Here is a 9,606-nt window from a genome sequence, read left to right on the forward strand (position 1 = left end):
GTCTGTCCGTCCGTATGAATTTATATTTATTTTCTTCTTAGATTAAAATAAAGAGCCAGCTGTCTGTCCGTCTTTCTATCCGTATGAACGTCGAGATCTCAGGAACTACAAAAGCAAGAAAGTTGAGATTAAGCATCCAGGGACCTAGACGCAGCGCAGGTTTGTCGATTCATGTTGCCAAAACTGCCACGCCCACACTTTTGAAAAATGTTTTGATATTTTTTCATTTTTGTATTGGTCTTGTAAATTTCTATAGCGTTTTCTCTTGTTTTTCATTATAAATAATTTTATCTGCTTGTTTTGTAAATACTACTTAATATGTTTTGTTTTTTCTCCTTTGCATGTTGTATAGGGGGGCTCGTCCTCCAAGATGTGTTGAGCTGAGTGTCGAAATTGGGACAAAATCTCCCGGCGCAAACGAATCGATTAAAAAGGGGACCACCGAAGAAGAAGAACAGCAAGCGGGGGCGTCGTGGGCATGTGTTGTTTATTCGGGTGCATACATTTTTTTTTAACAGTTTGGAGCTTTTATTTGTTGTATCTTTTCAGTACCGAAAACTAACAACAAGTTAACAAATCTTAATTGTAAATACTAATTACCAGTACATTTCTTGAACTGTATTATAAAAGCGGCCCTAAAAAAAAAATCACTGCTGGGTTGGCAAGTCGTTTCGACGTAGTCGTGATCGGCTGCTTAACCTTGTTAGACTCCTCGCGAGCTGGTTAGGATACGTTGATAGCTTGTTAAGGTACTTTTCCTTTTTTTACGCAATTTCGTCCTTTACAGGTGGCACGTTTTAGATCTTTGTGAATGTTGGCGTTTCGAATATACCACGGTGCCCCGGTGATAGTTCTCACTATCTTCGTCTGGGCTCTCTGAACGATATCGATGTTGCTGTTGCTGGCATTTCCCCATAGCTGGCAGCCGTAAGTCCAGATTGGTTTTAGCACTGAGTTGTAGAGCAGCACCTTGAAGTCCAAACTGAGTGATGAGCGGGAGTTGATAAGCCAATGAAGGCTGTTGGCCTTCAGTTTTAAGTGAGTTCTCTTGACTTCGATGTGTCGGCGTCAAGTTAGTCTTCTGTCGAGGTGTACTCCCAGATACGTCACTTCGTTTGCTGTTGGAAGTGCGACGTTGTTCAGCGTGAGCGGTGGACAATCTTGCCTGTTAAGGGCGAAGGTTACTTGCTTGCATTTTTGTGTTTACCTTTATACGCCAGTCGGATAACCACTTTTTCACGTCGACCAGGTAGATGGCTAGCTGAGATGATGCTTTGATTGGGCATCTGGAGCGGCTGAGAATAGCTGTGTCATCCGCAAAAGTTGAAACTGTCAGGTTATAGGGATGTCTGCTGTGTATAGGACGTATAGTGTTGGGCCTAGTACGCTGCCTTGTGGGACGCCGGCTTCAATACTGTGTTCGTCGAATATCGCAGTGTTGCACCTCACTACAAATTTCCTGTTGTAGAGATACGATTCTAGAAGTTTATGAGTGTTGTTTGGAAGCGTTGTTTTGATTTTGTAAATCAGACCGTCCAGCCAAACTCTGTCGAATGCCTGCGAAACATCTAGAAATATCGCAGAGCAGTATTCCCGTTTTTCAAATGCGTTTCGTATTTCTGATGTTATGCGGTTAACTTGCTCAATAGTTCCGTGTTTTTCGCGAAAGCCAATTAGGTATGCTGGTATTGTGATGTGCTTGTTCAGGAATGGAGTAATAGTCAGAGACAGTAGGCATTTTTCGAAAAGTTTCGATAAGCAGGATAGAAGGCTTATGGGTCTGTACGACAATGGAACAGTGTGATCTTTTCCCGGCTTTGGTATCATTATTATTATTGACATTTTCTATCTTCCTGGAAAGTATCAAAGTTTGCTGATGGCGTTGAAGAGCTGGGTAATGCTGCATACGGCACAGTAAGGCAGCTCAATAATCATCTTAGGGGTAATTAGGTCGCACCCTGCAGATTTTTTTGGGTTCAGATGTTCTTTGATGATTTTTGAGATTTCGTTTGAGCGAAACACAACTGGTGCATGATGAAGCTGGAAGTCGTCTGTTGCGGGCGGAATTTCGAACGTGTTTGTTGCAGAATTCGGTTGGAAGACTTTTTGTAGATGAGTGGCAAATGTGCTGGCACTATTTTTGTCGCTACGGGCCCAACCACCTGTGTGGTTTCTAATAGGGACCACTGGTGAGCTTTCCACAGTGAGTTTTTTGTACTGGATGTTGATAATTTTTCAATATAAGTTCGTTGGGCAAGCTCTTCTTCTTGCTTTAAAGCTTTTGTAAGTTTGCGTGTGGCGTCTTTTAACTTTTGTTTTGCCGACGGTGATCTGGAGGACTGCCATTCTCGCCGTAGGCGTCGTTTTTCGAGAACAAGTATTTCGATTTGCAGGTTGGTCTTCTTGTGATTTGTAATTTTGCTTACTGTTTGCAGCGTTGAGCAGCGAGCTGCAGCAACGATGATTGACTCCAGAGAGTAAACGAAACTATCAATGTCAGCTTCAGCTTCGAGAGGTGGGTTAAGCTCAATGTGTGAGCTTATGTATTTTTTGTATTTGAGCCAGTTGGTTTTTTCTGAAGTCAACTTATAAGAGAGGTTTGCTGGTTCTGGGTGTCGAAGCAAAATTATTAGGAGGGGCGAGTGGTCAGATGATAGGTCTGAGAGGCACTCGGCGCTTATCAAATTACGGGGAATGTTTTTGGTGACTGCGAAATCAATTAGATCAGGTAGTTTTTTGGGGTCAGTAGACCAGTATGTAGGTGTGCCAGGAGAAACGTGATCGAGCTTGTTGTTTGCTTTTATAATGGCGTTGTAGAGCTGTTTTCCTTTGGGATTCATGTTCTCCAAGTGAGTTGAAGAATTCCATAAATTGGTTTTCAGATAAAGTGGAACGAGGTGGGCAGTAAACAGCGGCTAAAGTAAGCTGGTTACCATTATCCAAATGAATTTTTAATGATGTTGCTTGTAGATAGTTTTTGGCAGTCTCAATATGACAGTGGTGCTTGAGACGGCTTCTTATCAAAATCCCGGTCCCGCCGTGGGCCTTACCCTCAGGGTGATTGGTTCCGTAGAAAATATATCCTCTTATGTTGAAGTTATATTTGTTTGTGAGGTGTGTTTCCGAAAGTAGCATTACGTCGATGTGCTTTTCGAGTAGGAATTGTGCTAGCTCAAGTTTGTGCTGTGAAACGCCATAGGCGTTCTACATAGAGATTCTTAGCGAGGCCATGAAGATGATTATTTTGATACAAGCAATTGTATCAACATGTTTTGATTTCGTATTGGATCTTGCATGGTTGTCCGCATAAACGCCATAAACTCCGCCATGCTTTGCTGCAAGGTAAGTATCATTGCTTCGAAATTGTGTTGTTGTTGTTCCATTGGCTTTTTGTCTTGTACCGAATTGAAGTCCACATATTTGGCTTGTGAACATGGCGCACTGGAGGCTGGGGGCTCTAGACTTGATCTTAGAGCGCTTGCGTATGACGCGTTTTTGGTAACGAATCCTGTACCTAGTGAGGATCTGGCTGTGTTAGAGAAGAAAACATCAGGGTTGTTTTTGGGGGATTTTTTTTGTGATCGGTGCGTTTTGTGAGCGTACAGAGGCTACGCGCTGGTTTATGCGGCTTTTGAGATCTTTGTATACTGGGCAGTTGCCTCCACAGTTGCCACACTTTTTTGAGTCTTCTTTGGGTGCACTGCAGCTGGCTTTGTCGTGGAGCTCGCCACAGATTACGCACACTGGGCGCAGCTTACAGTAAGACTTTGTATGGCCGTATTCTTGGCAGTTCATACACTGTACCAGAGTGTTACGTTTGTGAGGTTCTTCTACAGTGATTCTACGATGTAGTAACAATTGGAGTTTGTAGATTGGATGCACATCGTTTCTTTTCGGCATCTTTGCTTCTGGTGCAAGTTCCACCTTGAAGAGTGGTTGCGGCTGTCTATTTTTGTTTAAGATGTTGAAGACTGATTTTGCGGTAAATCCTTTATTGGATGCACATCGTTTCTTTTCGGCATCTTTGCTTCTGGTGCAAGTTCCACCTTGAAGAGTGGTTGCGGCTGTCTATTTTTGTTTTAGATGTTGAAGACTGATTTTGCGGTAAATCCTTTATCCTGTAGCGCCAGCTTTATTTCGTCTGGTGTTATATCAGGCTATATGCCATTCAGTACGACTTGCAGCCCCTAGTTTTTTAGCTGGTATGTGTAATAGCTTTTTTCTCCGTCGTCCAGATACTTTGTTAAGGCTCTAAAGTGTTGTTCAGACTTGGTCTGAAATTTAGTTTCATGAATGTTGCCCCTAACTAAGGGAATTATGTGGAAATTTGCGTCACCTATGAGCTTTATTACATTGTCTACAAATGTACTAGAACTTTTCTCACGTACAAATATTGGTGGTGGCTTTGGCTTATTCTTGTCGCTTCCATCAGCTTCAACGGGTCTTCAATAGTGTCTGCCAAAATGTCGAACCTGTTGGCGTTGCTCGGTACTTCGCCTAAAGTTGAGTTGGCGTTGGCGTGTGTGATTTTTGGTTTGTTTACATTTTTTGGGGGCTTAGCTTTCGTTTTATTTGTATGTAGCGATCCATTCCAGTCTGTATGGCCGGCTTTGCGTTTTCTTTTTCATTTGTTGCAGTTTGTTTTGCTGTCTGCGCAGCTTTCGTTGTGTTTGTATGTGTTGAGCGGGCAGTCGGCATCGGTGTTGTTTTAGTTATTGACAGCGACGGGGAGCAAGAGCGTTCACTGTCGCGTGTTAAGAGAGAAGGATCAGCTGTCGGGTTGGGGGTGATTGACCGCTCGCGGTTCGATTCCGACGCCGGAAAAGTAAGCGTTGTTGCGTTGCAAAGAGAGCCGTCGCTCATCTTGCTGACGTTGACGCTGCGCGCGAGCTTCGTTTTCACTCATTGTTTTTGGTTAGTTTGTTTATATTTGTAATTAGTTAATTGAAGATTAATATCTTAAAAATCTATATGTGCAGGCATTGCACTGAGCGTCTTATCGCTTATGATTTTATGTTTGGTTCACTTCACTGTTTCGATTCAAATAATAAATTCAAATTAGTTATTGTTTGAATATTATTATTTAGGTACAGGTACAAGATTCAGCTGTTGGAGCAGCCCTATGCAATTTACCTATCGCTCGCGTTTTTTTTTTCACTGTTTATCGAGCCGAAATGATGCACATTTGCACCGAGTGGCTTTGGGCAGTTATTCCGCCAAACTCGCCCAGCCGTCTTCGTGATAAAGAATTTTTTCGCGCAGCGTATCAAAAACACGTTCGATTTTAGGAAGTCTCCAATTCATTTCCGGGTGCATACATGAGACTAATTATAGCTTTAAACTGGAGCGGCGCTCTTACCCGCTTTACATCGCTTAAGCGGGCTCAGGAGATCGGATGCGCTTGGAAACCGCGAGCGTAAGTGCGACGAGAGCGAAAGCTCTGTGCGCAAAGGCCGTACAGTGGCCCCTCACATAAACACGTGTTTCCTCTCCAATAACCGCAGATCATGGGTAACACTTTTTCCAAAGGTTTTCAGGGTTACGCCTTTTTCGCCTAGTTGGCGGTTTTATTTTTATTTCCGGCGGTAACATTCCCCGTAAATGTGTATACGTGTACATAATCTTGCTCCTGCATTTTGCTAAGATAAGTTTCGGCGTCCCATTTGCTCTTGGAGTTTTCAAAATCACTAGCAAGAAGTTATCTTAGACGCCATCAACTTAGTATGTTTGGAAATAAATCGGTCTAGTTGTCTGTTACACTCGGGCAGTTTTCTTTTAATGAATAATTCAAAATTGACTATATTTTTGTCAGTCTTTTCTGTCTTTTTCGATTCCAGATTATTTTTGTTGATTGCAGAATAAACGTAATCTGAAACGTAACTTATTTGCCGATTGTTACGCCTCCAAATGTCCAGGAGGTCGCTATGTCTGAACCCAAACTTGCTTATATATGAAATCAAATTCTTAAAAAACGAAAAATGAGTTATACTCCACGAAGCACACTGGACACGTTTTGGATGTTAAGCAACACAAAAACAGTACAACTACACATGTATTAACTACATACGTTAAAAACAAGAAAAAACGCTATAGTCGAGTTTCCCGACTATCTAATACCCGTTACTCAGCTAGTGGAAGTGCGAAGAAAAGTCTTCAACACTCACAGTTTTTGGCGGCTTGTGGGTATTAAAGTGGGCGTGGCAAAAAGTTTTTTGGCAAATCGATAGAAATTTACAAGACTAAATCAAAAATGAAAAAATATCAAAACATTTTTCAAAAATGGTAGTTTTGAGCGGTTTGTGGGCGTTAGAGTGGGCGTGGCAACATGAATCAACGTGTGTCTATGTCTCTGAAGTCTGTATGCTTAGTCTCAACTTTCTATCTTTTACAGTTCCTGAGATCTCAGCGTTCATACGGACGGACAGACAGACGAACGGACATGACCAGATCGACTCGGCTATTGATCCTGATTAAGAATATATATATTTTATATGGTCGGAAACGCTTCCTTACCTCTTATTATAAATTAACATAAGGAAATTATCTAAAGCAGAGCGTTAATGGGAATAACTGGATTTAAGTGGCAAACTATATATCAATAATCGCCTAATAGTCGGAACTAAACCAAATTCTTCGATAGGCACTTTGACTTGTCAATTTACATTTGCTAGGATATATCACACTCTTTCGTTTTTTTTAATAATTTTTTGTTACTAGGTTTACTAAGAGGCTCCTTTATCTTGTGAATAAACCCCCCAATTAATATGACCACAACTGCAGTGGACTCTATGGTTTCTATGATGTGCCATGACTTAGTGGGAACTGTAGTGTCCTGGAACTGGAGTACTTGGGACATCAGCGAGTGCAATCGGGCCGATAACCGACTCCTAAGGAAAGTATCGATGACCGTTGCTAGTTGAGACAACTACTTGAATTACAGCTCAACTTGGCCGCAACAATGTCTTTTCGGTCTTCTGGATGTGAGTACACTTGAGTGAAGCGCGCCAAATAGAATTTGTAAGGCGATACTTTCTGGAAAACAAAAACAAAAGGGGGTTTCAGTACCAGAAGGGTTGATTGCCGGTACATCAATAAAGTTGCTTTTCTAGAGGACAGATACAAACCAATGCAGCAATAAAAACGCACTCTTTGTTTGGATTTTATGAGGGCATCACTTCCGCAAACAAATGCTGTGAGAAGTTCCGATTGATAATCTATAGGTTTCTCACAGTAGCGAATAAAGGGGCGTCTTGTCCTTTAATTATCTGCGGTGCCGCACGCTCCGCTATCTTTAATGCCATTTTGGCGAGCCGCAAATGATTATCCTGTAATCCCTTGGATAAATATTAAATTTCATTTAACATATTATTAGCCACCGATCGGCACTATCATTATCAACATCATTGGGCAAGTCACGTGCCGTCGAGGAGCTAATAGCCATCTTCGTAAAAGCGAACAACCGCAACCCTCCATTTCTGCAAATACAGGAGTGGTGACAGCCCGCAAAGGATGCGACTGCAATTTTATCAGATTATTCATGTCGGCGGAGTTCCCCGGGAGTTTCGGCCTTTCCCGATTCTGCTCCCCTCTCCATTTGTATCGAGTTACCTTGCTTCACCCGATTGGCGCTGTGATTTGTCGTTCCCGACAATTGTCATGAAATTAATTTAAAACGATGTGTCCAGGATGGATATCAGCTGAATTAAAACAATTAATAAAGATTCAGTTCATTTCTAGCCCATATGTTCAGTTACATATACTTTTAACAGCCATTTGTGGGTGCTGTTATAGGTTACAGAGCCTGTTAGTTTTTAGGGTGAAACTGTTTTGCATATTTGTAGTGAATAATTAACATGAGCAAAGTACTTGTATTAAAATGAATTTAATAGGAAGAGGTTTTAAAAATAAAACAAGAGAGAACGCTATAGTCGAGTTCCCCGACTATCTGATACCCGTTACTCAGCTATTGGAAGTGCGAAGGAGAGTCTTCCACACTGACAGTTTTTGGCGATTTATGGGCGTTATAGAGGGCGTGGCAAAAAAGTGGCAAATCGAGAGATATCAATAAATCAATCGGTCGAAGTGTGAAGACGTGTTTTTATCGAGCTCCGCACAAATCGGTTGTTTTGAGTGAAGTGAACGACTAATAATATAAACTAAATAAATAATCCGAAAGCGAAAGAGGCGCTCTATGCTATGCAAGATCGCTAAAATAAATATAGTGATTCTTTAACTTAAATAATAGAAGTATGAGTCAGAAGAACACTCTAGCACAGCGTCAGCGAGAGCAAGACGAACGCCGGCTCTCAGTTCAACACAACAACGCGTACTTCTCATACGTCTTCCCGACAACTGCAAACGCAGACATCGAGCGGTCAATAACCCATAGCCCAAGGAACCTTCTCCTACCAACAAATGAAGAAAGAGCACGCCTTTGCTCTCCTGGTCTTTTAGCTCCGACACAAGCCCACCAGCCACTACAGCTGGAGCAATACCGACAGCCTGCTCTATATCGTCGTCGGCTGCAACCGCTCACGCTCTTACTGAGTAAGCGAAAGAAAAACCGCAAGCAACAAACGGTACTGCTACACTACCAGCAAAACGAAACGAAAACGTAAACAAAAAAGCTAAGTCGACCTGGCAGACTGGAATGAACCGCAACATTACAATAAAGCGAATGCTTAGCCCGGATAATTCAGATTCAGGAAACAAGCTGAAAAATACACGCGACAATTTTACCCTGAATAACAATGTAGCCCTTGCAAATACCAATAGATTGCCTATGCTGACAGGTACCGCTGAGCACGTGCCGCTGGGATCCGTTGATACCGAACCGAAGAAAACAAAGCCTCCTCCAATAAGAGCACAAGCGGTCTGGTAAATACTTTGATCGAGATCATTAGAAAAGATAGCTTTCATATAAATTCCCTTGTAAGAGGTACTATCGAAGAAATCAAACTTCAAACAAAAACGGAGAACAACTACAGAAAAGTCACAAAATACCATACCGCACAAAAAATAGCCTTTTACACCTACCAGCTTAAAAGCAGCTAGGGCCTACAAGTAGTACTGAAGGGCATTAAGTCTGATATTACGCCCGAAGAGATAACTGAGGCGCTAAGGGAAAAGGGGTTTTGCGCCAAAAGCGTGTTCAACATAAAAAACAGGAACAGGCAGCCGCAACCACTCTTCAAGATTGATCTTATACCAGACAATAATAATCTTAATCTTAAATCTCACGCACATTTCCATATTCCAAATAATGGAAATCAACGTTTAGAGTTATGCACGACTTCATCAGCTTCGGTGGCGTCTGCATCTTCAAATTCATGCACGACATCCAGTGCTTCCGATAGTATGCTTGTAGCAGACCAAGGCTTTGCACGATTTAGGCCTATTGACGATCAAAATTCTGTTCAAGACGGAAGCAATATATGTAGGTACCGAAAGGACTGCTCTTTCATCTCTTCGTCTTAAAAGTTGCAGTGCGACTGAAAATGGCATCGATTGCTAAGATTCTTTACTTCCCAGATACATAGTTTGCATGTCATAACAATAACAATCTTGTTTTTATAACTCACTATCAATCAAGCGCGGTTTTGATTG

The sequence above is a fragment of the Drosophila yakuba genome, chromosome 3R, assembly GCF_016746365.2.
Source record: "Drosophila yakuba strain Tai18E2 chromosome 3R, Prin_Dyak_Tai18E2_2.1, whole genome shotgun sequence".
In the NCBI taxonomy this organism is placed as follows: Eukaryota; Metazoa; Arthropoda; class Insecta; order Diptera; family Drosophilidae; genus Drosophila; species Drosophila yakuba.